This window comes from Agrilus planipennis, unplaced genomic scaffold (genome assembly GCF_000699045.2).
Source record: "Agrilus planipennis isolate EAB-ADULT unplaced genomic scaffold, Apla_2.0 scaffold12, whole genome shotgun sequence".
Classification (NCBI taxonomy): Eukaryota; Metazoa; Arthropoda; class Insecta; order Coleoptera; family Buprestidae; genus Agrilus; species Agrilus planipennis.
The window spans coordinates 1,562,018-1,576,111 of record NW_020439003.1 but is presented as its reverse complement, the minus strand read 5'-3'; the positions used below and the strand labels follow the sequence as shown (position 1 = coordinate 1,576,111).

The 14,094-nt window shown below is 30.8% G+C and overlaps 1 protein-coding gene across 2 annotated transcripts in view; it reads left to right on the top strand.

Moving 5' to 3' along the window:
• Positions 1-14,094, top strand: part of LOC108736656 (activating transcription factor 3) — a 50,318-nt gene that overhangs the window by 21,472 nt on the left and 14,752 nt on the right. The window contains exon 2 of one of the 2 annotated variants that reach the window (XM_025976014.1): positions 2,985-3,078. The exons of the other annotated variant lie outside the window; for it this stretch is intronic. The gene's annotated coding sequence lies outside the window, so the exon portion shown is untranslated. The remainder of the gene's footprint in view (positions 1-2,984; positions 3,079-14,094) is intronic. 2 annotated transcript variants of the gene reach the window in all.

Sequence of the window (14,094 nt, the reverse complement as noted above, 5' to 3'; positions counted from 1 at the left end):
AATCGAGTACTATTGGTATTTTTCGTCATTACTTAACTAGTGGGTTTAAGTAATTTGTAGATTAGATTTATTTACATAGATACATTTGCTTATTATGATTTTTCTGTAAATGTTTCCGTTGCTGATACAACATTGTATTATGATTATGAACGATGCTAGTTGTTTTATGACCAGTGTTATTAAAGAGAGGCCGCTCGCTGTTTCTGATAAGGATCGACACACTTATTATGGTTTTATCTTCCGACCTAAAATAAAGGGAAGTGCACATATAATAAGAAGCCGTCTGTCTGTGTATATTATTAGTTGTTTATGAACCAATTTGTTCAAACGGTTGCAAATACTGTTTATTATACGTTATTACATCCCACTACATACGTATTATAATAACAATGCACTAACTGCATACTGATAATGAGTGTAGATTTATGGTTGGAACAAATTAATTACCATGACTATAAATAATAAATAATTTCCTTTCAAATCCAGTTTTTTAATTCTGTTTCATACATACATAGGCGAACATACAAAATATTGTAAAGTTTTCAATGTTTTTAATAGGGATGGACCGGGTTTGGATCCAGTACTCGGCGAATCCGGCGTTTCTTTTAGAATCCGGGGTTAAAGTTACTTGCACTTTGAAAAGTCCTCTAATTCTTGTGAATAAGTAAAGAGAAAAATGGTTTTTCTTTTTTGTGCTAAATGAATGCTCTTTGTGCTTAAACATCTTTTTTTGTCATAAGAATCCACGGGGAAATATAAGCGAGTTCCTTACGGAAAAAGGCCACCTGTCAAACTATGGATTCTGGTAGTTCTCGACGTATAATACATCTAAAGTCTTCACAGGCGCCAAGTCGTGAAAACTCATCTTTTTGAGATATGGTCCCTTAAAGTTCAATTCTGCAAAAGTGTAGTACACCATATCTCAAAAACTTTTTGTTTACACTTCGGGAACTACCAGAATCCAATGTTTCAAAGAATTTGCCTGAGGGCCATTTTTCGCAAAGATCTAGTGGGGTCCTTTCGGTAAAAAAGAAATTCATCTGTTAATTTTTGCTTATTAGCTTCCTGCAGGCGTAACGTGTGATAAGAGAACTTCACTCCAAAATTACCTCAATTTGTTTTTACTTTAAATTCGAACAGACAATAAACGTTATCTCAGGAAGAGGGGCTGACAAATTTTAGGACACGCGTTTAAAAGTTGCCAAGGTTTTCCGTCATTATATACTTGTTCCGGAAAAGACATAAAATATTATTAGCAAGAGGGATAGATTGTGCGCCTCATGCCAGCTTGCAATTAGCATATCATGCAGGTGAATCGATAGATAGTTTCCCTAAAGCGAAAATTACGTGGCTTTTAGCAGCTAAATCATATTCTAAAGAAGGTATTACGCATATTATTTAACGCTTTAAATATCCATTTGAAGGTCTCCCGGTGTCTGTCTGCATCTACTATTACATCTATTATAATAGCAGTAAACACATAGATTGATAGTATTCGTTTCCTAAAAAAAATTTTCATATTCAACAGTAATAAGTGGCTTTAGAGCGACTTCTGCGTGTAGGTACTTGAAAAATCTTATAAAAAATGAAAGTATGTATAATACGTGAACGTTAAGATGGTGAAATGTAATTCGCATCGGCCCTTAATCGTCTCAAGACGAAAAAAAATCAAATTCTTAACGAGCCCCTCTGCTTAACCCGTTTTGTAAAGGATGTTTCGTATGCGTAATTCGCATATGGGCACGACAAACAGAAGTAGGGCAATCACAGAATGCATTCATTAGCCGAACCAACCAATACAATATTGCACAACAATTATTGTAGCCACTGGCTGGAGGTATTTTAATTTTACGTTTATTAAGTACAGACGTACCTATATGGCCATACAAAGAGTACATTTTGAAATAATTATGTACGCCGATCAATATTATCATAATTTGTTGTAATTATTTCTCATGTACATATATATGAGTTAAATAATTATGTTTTTTTTTTTAATTTTATGTTTTCTTTACCAATAGGAAATTCAAAACGTTTAAAGTCCATAAATGAAATTAAACATAAACATACAGGAATGTCTTAATATGAGTTTTTATAAAAAAAATGCTTATACAGAGTGTTAATAGTTAGATAATATTTATATAATGTAAATGATAGATAATAGATAATAGACAAATCTGGCAATGTGTACATGCAGGTGTTAATTAGTGAATTTTTGTTGCGATCTTTTTTCCTTTTATCAAATTTGTCACATTTCGTTACGCGACCCCAAAGACCGTCTAGCCCCCCCCCCCCTTGTCGGAGTGATAATACACGAACGGTCCCTAATTTATCTGGCTTAGTAATTTAAAAACTTTTTACTTCCTATTTGTGTTACGTTTTTTTCATGTGACAAAACAACTTTATGATACTCTATGGTCAGATAGGGCATATTTTTAATATTGTTAAATGACACCGACTTTACTTTGGTATGCTAATTAATCGGATATTAACATGCGCTTTAATCGGAAGTAATTCGTAATCTGTCAACTTTTAGTTGATGTAATTGCCTGCTTAATTGTTACGCACATTTCACTTTTCCGTTCCATCTCGATGGGTTTTTGTGCTGGATCTCGCAGGGCTTTTAACCTAATTTCCTTTTTAATTTTTACGACGGCTTTATTACCCCATTACAATTCAGCAGCTTATTTAATTACCTAATTTCACGAATCCTCACATAACCTATGTGTGGTAAACATCTTTTGTTGCATTTAATTTGCATTTTTCATTTTCGCTTATCTTAAATAAACATCAGCAACAGGAAAAGCATAAAACGACTCGGAATTTTCAAAACCATTCGTTATTTTCAAACAGAATTAATTTGGAAGGCTCAATAACTATATATTGCTGGTATTATTTTTGCACATTTTAACATAATTTTTATAGTTTTTAGAAATGTAAGGGTGAAGTTTTCATTTGGTGATTAACTTTGTTATCTTTTTCAGGTAAGAAAATTTCCATTTCCATATTGCTTGGGATAAGGAATCGGCAATAAGATGTGTCTGCTACGCAGTTCAGTTAGCCAGTTAGTCAAAAATGGTAAAAAGCATTTCCTTAATATTTATTTATAGGAAAAATATAAAAATCTGATTTAAACATTTTTGAAATATTGGTTAAAGATTCTTGTATTTACATTTTATGCTGTTAACGAATGTCTATGAAGAGTTCTTTATCTTTTAATCCCTCTTTTCATTGAAAATTACAACAAGAATTGGATTATACTGTAGAATTGGATTGAGAATAGCGAGCAAATTTTAGCATGCAAAAAACTCGACTTCATTATTAGTTCTTCCCTTTATTGTTAGTTACCTTGAATCGTGGCGATTCAGGGACAAAAGAATCGGTTACCGAAGTGTGAGAAAATTAGTGTTTGTCTCTAGTGACTGACTGAGTGACTGTCTAACTACCGTCTTGGCTTGTAAAACTTTCTACAGAAAGATCACAGCAAAGTGAAGGGCACACACCAGCTCGTCAAGCAGTAGTAGTCCGTAAATCTTTTATCTCAAGTTTCACAGATGAGGCAAAAAAAGTCAAAGTTACAAAAATAGAGTCGTAAACAAAGACATGTAAATAAGGGAACCAAGGCTAACCGCTGCCATTGTCAATAATGCGGTTCTGAGGAGCAATTAGAAGAAAAACAGCAAAGACGAGCGGATTCTTTATCGAGAACTGACTGCAACATTCAGAATGTAGAAAAGCGGCAATCAAGAGATAATTACATTTATCAGTACGTGCCAAAACAATACGAAAATAAAAGGCGGAAGCGTAATAGAATCGGTTAATTTATAAAGCAATAATCATTCCACATATATTTACCAACATTAAATTACAGTTAATACTTGCTTTTTACAGTTTATCAAGAAGACTGATTTGCAAAATCGTTCAATTAAGTTAGCCTTTGTTAGTATGATCAAATTAAGCGTACTTCAGGAGGTTAAAACTTTATCTGTGTGAAAAAGTACCACATAATTAATAAAAATAATTACCGGTTACTTTGTTTCTTGGTGCCAGGTACTTATCCGCAAACACGCATACACGCATACAACATAATTAATAAAAATAATTACCGGTTACTTTGTTTCTTGGTGCCAGGTACTTATCTTGAACTCTTGAAGATATCTAATCATAAGCATAATTTTGTAATTATTTAGCTTTATAAATGTAGCTTATATTGTAAATTGTAAAACAGATATCATTATTTTCAACCGTAAATACATTAAAAATTACGTCGGAATTATTAAGAATTCGAGGTAGCTAATATAGCCATAGACTTCTGCCACCTAGTGGAAGTGGCATTAGCGTATTCTCCACCCCTATACTAAAACAAAATATTAAACTGCAAATCTGAAAATTTTTAAAATTTTCTTCAAAATTTCAAATTTTCAAAACAAATTTAATTTTAAGGCATGATTTGAATTATAATATTACTAAAATACTGTCTAAATACAGTAAGAATGTTTATTCTTAATTGAAAATTATAAAAAATAGTTATTCAAAGTATTGAATGTTGCAATTTGAAAATTCAGGTCCTGTAGTTCTAAGTGATCATCCGGCAAAATTAATATAGGCATATTCCAGTCGAGAGCACAGAGGCAAACCTTAATAATGCGGTTAAACTCTAATATCGAAAAAAAAATTTGGATATAAAACGTTTAATATACCTACATATGTATTATATAAATTGTGAACGTTTGTAAAGATTTATCCTTGTTTTTTTGCAACATTTAATTTGTAGGTGTGAAAATGTACTAATATAGTACATAATCACTTTTGTTCAATTAAACGGTGGTGAGTTCTGATAGATAATTATTAACACATTAGCTCCGTAACTTATTTTAACTGTCTTTATTCATTCCTCTATATTCTATAAAACGATGATGGGATTAGTAGTTTGGACATCCTACTGTTTGAATGGCGTAGTAAAAAAAAATAGAATTAACCTTTAGACTTACTTCCCTGTTTTTTTTTTCTTACTACTCTTACATTTTTCGACGATCTCTTGACCTTGCTAGCATGTTTACCACGTATAAATTTAACGCTAATCTGAAAAATTACATTTTGATTAATTTCAATCGCAATACCTATCTGTTTATGCAAATGTGTCCTTAGATTCTTGGGTGATTTATTTTCGAGTATTTACCGTGAATATCGATATATGTTTCCTAGACAATTACATAACTTATAATATTAGGTACATCTTTCTTTCTTTTGAGATGGATATCCAGACAATGTCTTTTTTTATGGTAGTATGTATTTACAATTCAATCAATTTCCTACGATGTGCATACAAGTTTATCTTTTCTTCAAGACATCTCAACAGCAGTACCTAAGGCAATCTTTATTTCCTTTGTGCATGTAAAATTGGCCGTTGATAACGGACACTCAAAATTGATAAAGTTATGTTGAGGACGATCAAATAAAATCGGTTTCTCTAATGACAATAGACATTATTCATTGCTGTTATTGATTTGTTTAGTTATTGTGTCCACTTGTGTAATGAATACTATAGTTATGCCCCACCACTGCTTTTTGTAACAAACTTATAAATTACTTACATTCAACAATCCTTTAGAATAGCGCTTCTGAAACTGTCTTCCACGGAACCCCAAAGTTTCATGAAGAAATCATTGAAGGGTTCTACCAAACTTGTATTTTTTGATAACATTCAAAGCGAGAAAACAAGTTAACGCTCCGCGAAGTAATCCATTTCGGAATAGTTGCATTAAAACCACAAAACCAGGGGTTTCACGCGAAAAGTGAACATTAACAAGGGTTCCCCTATCAAAAAGTTTATCTGTAGAAAAAATATCTCATACAAAATCACATAATCTATTATTACATATATAAATTTAGCAAAACCTTTTGTTAAAATTGTTAGTAAAACTTATCGCAAAGGCAGAATATATCATTTTGTATTACTTGCATTATAACTGTATTTTGGAAATTCGAATTTCTGATCGTTTAGTGATCTGTTTCTCATGAATTTTCATTGTCTAATTGTTTCATTCTTATATTAATTTTTTCCATTAATTTTCATGAAATCTCTATTGAAATATGAAAGCTTTTTAACAAAAAAATAAAAACATTATTGTTAGGATCTTCTGTAAGATGGAAATCAACTTCTTATAATTTCCTTTGAGCTGAATATAATCCCAGGAAAATAGGTAGAAGCTACCTGCATGAAGGAGTATTTTATTTATTTTTCCATAGAAAGATATATTACGTTGCAAGTGAGAGATGTTGCTTAACATATTACATTGTACTTACGTATTCTGTACGCAACTTATCTCCTAATTCAAATTGTAGGTTTAATTTATTGATCAAAAACTGAATGTCGAATATACAAAATTCTAAATAAATCATTTGCCATTTAAAAAGTGAATGTGCGTTCTGCCTATGGCAAATACAGTATGTTTACGTATGTTCTACACATTATAAATAATATGCATACATGTAAATTCGACTGTTTAATTCCGTAATCGTAAGTGTCGTGAAAATTATGCGATTTCTTACCTTGACCAAAGGAAAGCAGGCATTTTGCCAGAATGTTTTCGTTGTGGGAGTGAGGGGGAAACAAAAACAGTCAGTCGCACCAAACATTTTCTCACACCTGTTAGATTGCCTTTACATCAGCCTTGTCAATGTAATCAATAATGTAAATATCGTCCCGCCCACAACGAATGCTAATTCTATTATTTTTTTCGGCATAAATAAGAACCTATATTTGACAGGTATCTCGTTTCAGTCACTTATTTATTTGCTTGCTTCTTCTAGTCAACATTTGTTACCAGTTAATATAAATGTACCTTTGGAACATGTGTTACATGAGTACCGAGAGCCTATTACAAGTATAAAAAATTGTTTTCACTTAATTAACTTTCATTACCTTGTGTTGCTGTAAAATATCCACCTATACAATTATCCTAATATTAATTTCAGTGATTATGTACGTTAGTGAGATTCGTCCTTTATCTAATATTTAAAATAATAGAGGTTGTCGAAATTCAAACTCAACTCAAAGCGTACAAAATGAACTTTGTCGTCTCTTCTTTAAATACTCTTTGTTTACTTTCTGGAACCTTCTGGAAACATCCGGATAGTTTATTTTTTCTTTGAACTGTTTAACTGCTTTTCCAGAACGCAGATACGACACACACATTTACAATTACGGCGCACATGAAGAAAGGCACCCGCGGCTACTCGACGAATCGATAAGCCGTTCACGCACACGTGTGCCCGCTACACTATCGTTTCCGCAAAGACTAAAAGTATAGGTTTACGTAAACGCAATACTATGTTATAGTCAATGATTAAAATAGAGGCGCTCCGCGAATTCTGGGCTTGATCAATGCCTATAGGCAAATGCCAAAAGGCATTCTAAGATAAATTTTTAATAAGATTAGGAGATTAGAGGGCGTTAGGGAATCAAAAGTAGGACACCTTCTAAACAGGAAGAGTTACTAAGAGAAACTAAACATAGAAACAGAAACAGGAGGTAAGAAGGGCAAAGGTAGACCTAGATTGGATTAGCTTCGGATCACCAAAGAGTGATTTTGTTGCGTATTAGGTCGGGTAATCGGCGCAACTAATGCCGTTAACCCGGTTATCCGGTATTAACCAGTACGATTAATGGTTCATGTCTTGATTATGGCAGACTTCCCAGAAATAGGCCGTGTACCTTGTGTCATTATCCGTTAACTGGCCAGATCCTTAAAATGCCAAATTCATCGGGTACCGGATCCAAACCAGGTACCAGGTCCATCTCTAGATTAGATAATTGCTCGCAAACGGTTAGAGATAAAGGTTCGGGTTGAATATTATTACTTTATGGGAAGTTTAAATTGCCTAAAAGCGTTGATTGGCCATTTTGACCAGTCATATAGATTTAGAATAGTGATATTTGGTTATTCATGACCCCATCTCTCAAATAATACAATAAAATGATTCACAAAAACATCTGATGTGTTTTTTAATAAAATTGAAAGAAATAATTTATAACCCTTAAATCTTTTTTTTTTTTTGATAATTTTAGTCTGTTTTTAATTGTAACATTTTTATGGTAAAAATTTGTAGATAATTCAATTGTTAACAAACTTTTGTGAGAATTAGCAATTTAAAAAGTATTCTTATTGGTAGAATTTTCTCAAAACAAACAGATGTTATTGTTTGCTATAATTTTACAAGTAGAGCGCATTTGTTGCATGTCTTTTTAAACGTTTTGTTGACTTTCATTTTTTTATTTTTAGTTTTTGGCTGACCTTAATACGTTAAAAAAATGAAGCATGATTTTTTCTTTATGCCAAAAATAACTTTGTGCATTAAAAATAAAAGCAGCACTTTCATTAATATTAAATAAAATAGATGATCCACATCAAGGCAGTGCTAAATTTGTTACGGATTAAAAACAGTTTAAGTTGTACAGTATTGATATTAATTAATATAAATTATTAAACTGCAGTCTTTTTTTCATTTTAATTAATGATAATCTAGAAAAATATTAGCATAACTTCTTTTTAATCTGAATTGTACTAACAATAACTAATAAATTAGTGTGTTTTGTTTTTCTTGTTATTTACATAATAAATTTGGAAAAGATCGTAATTTAATTAATGTGTTATTAAGCAACGGTAAAGATATGAACGGATCTAATATCTTCGGGTTTGACCCTCCATCAATCTATGCTCGTTTTGTGTTGTGTGCTTAATTAAAACATTTCAGAATATTCTAAATTGCAATGTAGTATAAATCTCGAATGTCAACAGCGGAGAACTGTCTCTGCCATATACACAACTGTTAACCTATTTTACAGGTATACGCGATAAATTATTACCAAAAGGACCTTGGTAATTTAATTGTAAATACGTGAACATATATGTCTGTATGCTATATGTTGTACTTAACTTACATACCATTTATAAGAAGCACCAGGATTAGCTTTAACATCGTTTTATTACAAACCAAAACAGTAGAAAAACGTGCACAAATTAATGCTAACGTAACGTCAACAGTTTTATGCGTTATTCAAAAAGTATCATGACACACTTAATACAAGTGCAAAGCTGTTATTAACAGCTGCATTGTAATAAAGGGTACATATGACTTTTTTGAATTTAATGTAATGTCTTAATAAATAAGAAAGTAGGTTTCTATACTATGCTATCGGAACAGAAAATCGCCATTTCTCGAAAACAGTTGCAGCATACACAAAACCCTGTCCGTATCATAATTTCTAACAAATCCGAGTACATATGAGAATAACTCTAGTCCATAATATAATCCTGATATAGAATGTGGCGAAATCCTTTGGAGAGAAATCATGGACAAAAACGAAACCAGGATAAAAGTGAACCGACACTTGTGGCCTGTAAAAGGTATCAAGTTGAAGTAAAGACAGGTATCACGGAGCTTTACCAAGTGCAAAAATCACTACGCGTCATAACCAACTTAACCTAAACTAACTCTAATAACTTCCTTTCGTACATTCCTGTAGACAAAAACCTGATCCTAACCTTATGATCCTAATCTAGGCTTTATTTTATTTATATTTACATAATATTGAGTATCTACCGCAATGAAAATTTATGGTGTTAATAGCTTCGTTTTTGACCAATCCTTTTGGGATACTTGCAGGTAAATTTAAGAGTAGAGATTTTTGGTTCCGCTTTGGACCCGGTCCTGCTTCTGTCCCGACTCTATTGACATGGAAAGGGGATCAAGAAAATTTTCTTTATATGAAAAGTCCTTATGCACTTTATTCGTCAAGATACCACTTCGTTATTTTATTTGCTTTCAAACTTTAGAAGTATTTTAATCATAAAAAACGATTTTACAATAAGAATGTTCGATATTGTGATTTCTATTAAATTTTTCTTCTTTTATTAGCCCGTTAAAATCCAAACCGAAAAATGAAGAGAAAAATCTTATTGATGCTTAATCTTCAGATTACATTTTATTTTGGTAAAATCGTTAAAAGTTCGTTTAATGAAGTCTTCATTTATTTATCTGCCTTACTAATATAACTAATTAGTTTTAAAAGTTCTGCTATTGATATTGTTTGTATATAAGTAGTAAATATCTGACGCTGAAATACGTGTTTTATCAGATGATTGAAATACCTAATATTCCTTGAAATAGTTAAATGACGCTTTGAGTATTTCCTACTATACGCACACGGTTAATTTTTCGATAGTCTGCCACTGAAATGAAGTAATATTTATGTAATTAAGTGATGTACTTAACGTATTGGTTTTGAGTACTTCGATTGTTTTGCGATAAATATATTACACAAAACACTTAAGTATGATATAATTTATATTTTCGTAAAAACAGAAGATTCTTTGGGATTGTCATATTTTTTTTGGCTTTTTTATATGTTATGTAAACGAAATGAAGGTAGTATACATTTCCAAAAACTTCGTTAATTTTATTTCCACAAGCAGTTTGATAGATACTGCTACTACCCGGCTGAAGATGCCAAAATTAAAAAAAAAAAACAATTGTTCATTTTATGTATACATATGTATAAGGGTAGTATTGAATATGAATTCTTATCAATTAGAAGTCAATGCAATCAAATATATATAAATTTAAATAAAATTTCATTTTAACAATTGTCAGGTTAATTTGTTTTAGTGTATGCAGGTATAATATATGTAAAATTGCATGTTTTGTTGAGATTTCTTAAAGTATACTGCTTGAAATTTATTGTCCGCTCGACCCAGATTTATTATCCTTTAATAGAAACGAGACCACTCACTTTATAGAATTCTTTTTTTTTTTTGGAAATTTAGACGGCAAATAACGTTTCTATTCCTTAAAGGGCACTGCATATGTTTTTATTATTCAAACTAGAATAGTTATAATAGCCCGCAGCAGAAGTTGTATAATTTAAGCACTTCCAAATGACGTTGTTAAATTTATTGGAGTTAGTACCTATGTAATTCTAAGACTTGGTAAAGCTTCATGATACTTATCTTTACATTTTTTTTTATTCGCAATCAAAAATGATATTATACATATTAATCTTCCAATTGTTTATTATATAACTTTCTTTTTTTTAATTATCAGTTTTTTCATTCAATTAGTTACAAAAAACTAGGTTACTTACTATTAATCGTAGATATTTCTTACTTTCTTGCAAAATTACAGTCGACTTTTATAAGTATCTATAATTCAAATGTATATTTTTTACTTTTTATCAGTTAGATAGCAATAAATAGAATTATTAATTTATTAAAAAATGGTTATAATGTATGAATAAAATTAAAACAAATAGGGAACTTTGGAATGGGTGGATTTTAGAAATCGGAACAAAAAATAGGTTATGAGAAAGAAAGAAAGGAGGCGTATGAAGGGAATTAAAATTAAATGAGGAATAGTTAAACGAGTTGGGAATAATTGGAATGTGTTGAGATGAGATGAAATGATAAGTGAAGTTCCCTAAGCGCTTGGATGTGGGAGCATTGACAGGGAATCGTATACCAGGATATTTGAAAGGAATAAAATAGCAACGTTATAAATGAGGAATTAATGTAGAAGATTTAGTATTGGATGAAGAAGGATGAAGGATTATGTAAAATATGCGAAGTGGGAGAGAAAACTTTGCTGAATACATTGAGCAGACGTGATGAAAGTAAAGATTCGGATGAATGTAGTAAGATAAGTGATATGTCAAAGTGGAAATGGGCCGATCCTGTTGAAAAGAATATCTAAAAAAGAGGGGTCGCATATTAAAGGGGAATAGGTAGTGGAATAATTTTTGATTAATAATATTAGTAGTATATGTGGGAAAGATAGGTTTTTGTTTATTTTTTTAGCCAATTAGACAATTTTGATTTGTAACTGTAGAGAGAAAAATATAGATAAATGTCCTGTAGAAAGTGGGTTAAATTATAAACAATTATTGTGTGCGGATTTATATATAGGTAACAACTTAATGTTGAAATAAAGGAATCACTACTAGATTCGTATGAGGGTAATTGTAATTATCGACCAGCCACTACTGAAAATGTTAAATTATAATAAAATTTAATAAACCTTTTTGACAATGATTTCCTTAATAATAATATAATAAAAACCGCTAGCAAAATGCCAAACATGCATTTGTGTTACCATATCTTTTTATTCGTAACACAACAGTAAATAAATGTATAACGTGATTATGGCTACACATAATAACTGACCTTTAAAACCAAACAAAAATTTTTAATGTTTGCAGAAGTTAGTTTGCTGTGCCAGTTTCGATAGAATTAGTTTTCATCTCGGAACAAATGTGTTACCATTCCATTGGAATACGGCCAAAATACGTTTTATAAGAACAAGCAGAAACAAAAAAATCGTTTTCTTTCTGCCCATGTAGCCGTTTCGATGTTGGCGAAAATTATTGTGCAATTGCTAGTAAGAAATCATCGTTTAGCTGTAAAAAATTACTTGTCAAAAACCCACCAACAACATAATGAACTTGGCGCCGTTTAACTTGGAAGATCGATTTTGTTTCACTTGATTATTAATTGCATCCGGATTAAAACTAAATCTTGTGAAAGTATTAATTACACTTCATAGTATTAAATGTACATTGCAAACCTTGGACAAATAAAAGGATTTTTGGATTAAGCCAGAGAATTTTAAAATCTTTTCGAAGGATAATATATAACTGTTCTTTATTAAGCAACATCAATTTGCTTGCAGTTTTAGTAAGTATTACTTTTAATACGTAAGTAGTGGATTATTTACGAATAAAATTGTAAGAGGTATTTTACCATCCAATGTTAATTTCAACAGTCTTCTGATGTGCAATTTATATAGATGTTTGTGTACGTTATTACACGTATCTCATCGATTTCAGGTCTTAAAATCCATTTTATATCAAGTGTTAAAATTAAAAGATGAATTAGGTGCTCTTCTAATAAGTAACTAATCAGTAAACTTCATACAAATTAACAATTATTAAATTAAATTTCAGGCTAAGTAAAAGTTCGTGTTACTTTATTTTCTATTTAGCATTTATAGCGTGACCATCAAGTATGATAATTATTGCACTGCGTTATGTTATTAAACAAATTGAATATATTATGGGTATTTTATTGAAGAAAATCACCTAACGCATCATGCAAGAAGATTCTCATATTTATTCAAAATTAAGATTAAAAGCAGTTATAACACTTACAACATGCAAAACACATTTAAATATAGTATCAGAATCTAATAATAGTTTATTGCAAATGTACATTTAACTTTCAAATGTATTTTTACAAACTTTGTCGTAACTACACGTGAGAATTGTTCTCTACATTTTGGCATCTTTTAACAACGGATTTTAGTAGAACAGGAAGTGAAAATTTGTGTTTATTTAATAATTCTTTTATTATGAATTTCCATTAAATAAAGGCCAACTGCTTTAAAATTTAGTGTGTCAGATACCACTTTTAATTGGATTGTATTAAAGTGAAAATTTGTTATATTTGAGATTTATCTTTTAGTCAAAATAATTAGAATGTAGAAAAACATAACCATTAAAAATAACGAGGGCCATGCACCTAAGACTCCAATTATTTAAAAAAATTCTCGTCTCTTGCTGTTGATCTTGCATAATTAAAAGTAATTTAGTTTGTTGTTTAAGAAACAGAATGTGCAAGTAAAGTAGCTGATAAATAAAAATAAACATTTTTGTCTATTACATATTTGTATTCGGACAGTGTCTGGACAATTTACTTGGTTGGACGTGATCTAACGGGAGAAATTGTTAAACAACTGAATTTTTTGAAAAACAATGTCTCTATACATGTGTTCGACCATTATAGACGATCGCTGAATACAATATCAATTTAACATGAGTCACAATTACAAACTTTCAAGATGCTATCTATTCGTGTAGTTCCGCAACGCAATTGTTGATTGACTGTGAGTGGAAATAAAACAATTTATTCACTTTTTAAAACATTTACACAAGATTTTGCTGAACAACGATTAGCTTACATGGTGTCAAGTTCCAAATCGGAAAGAATTACTTCGACAGCATTAAAAAATTGTATATTTCTTACTAGAATTTGACGTAAA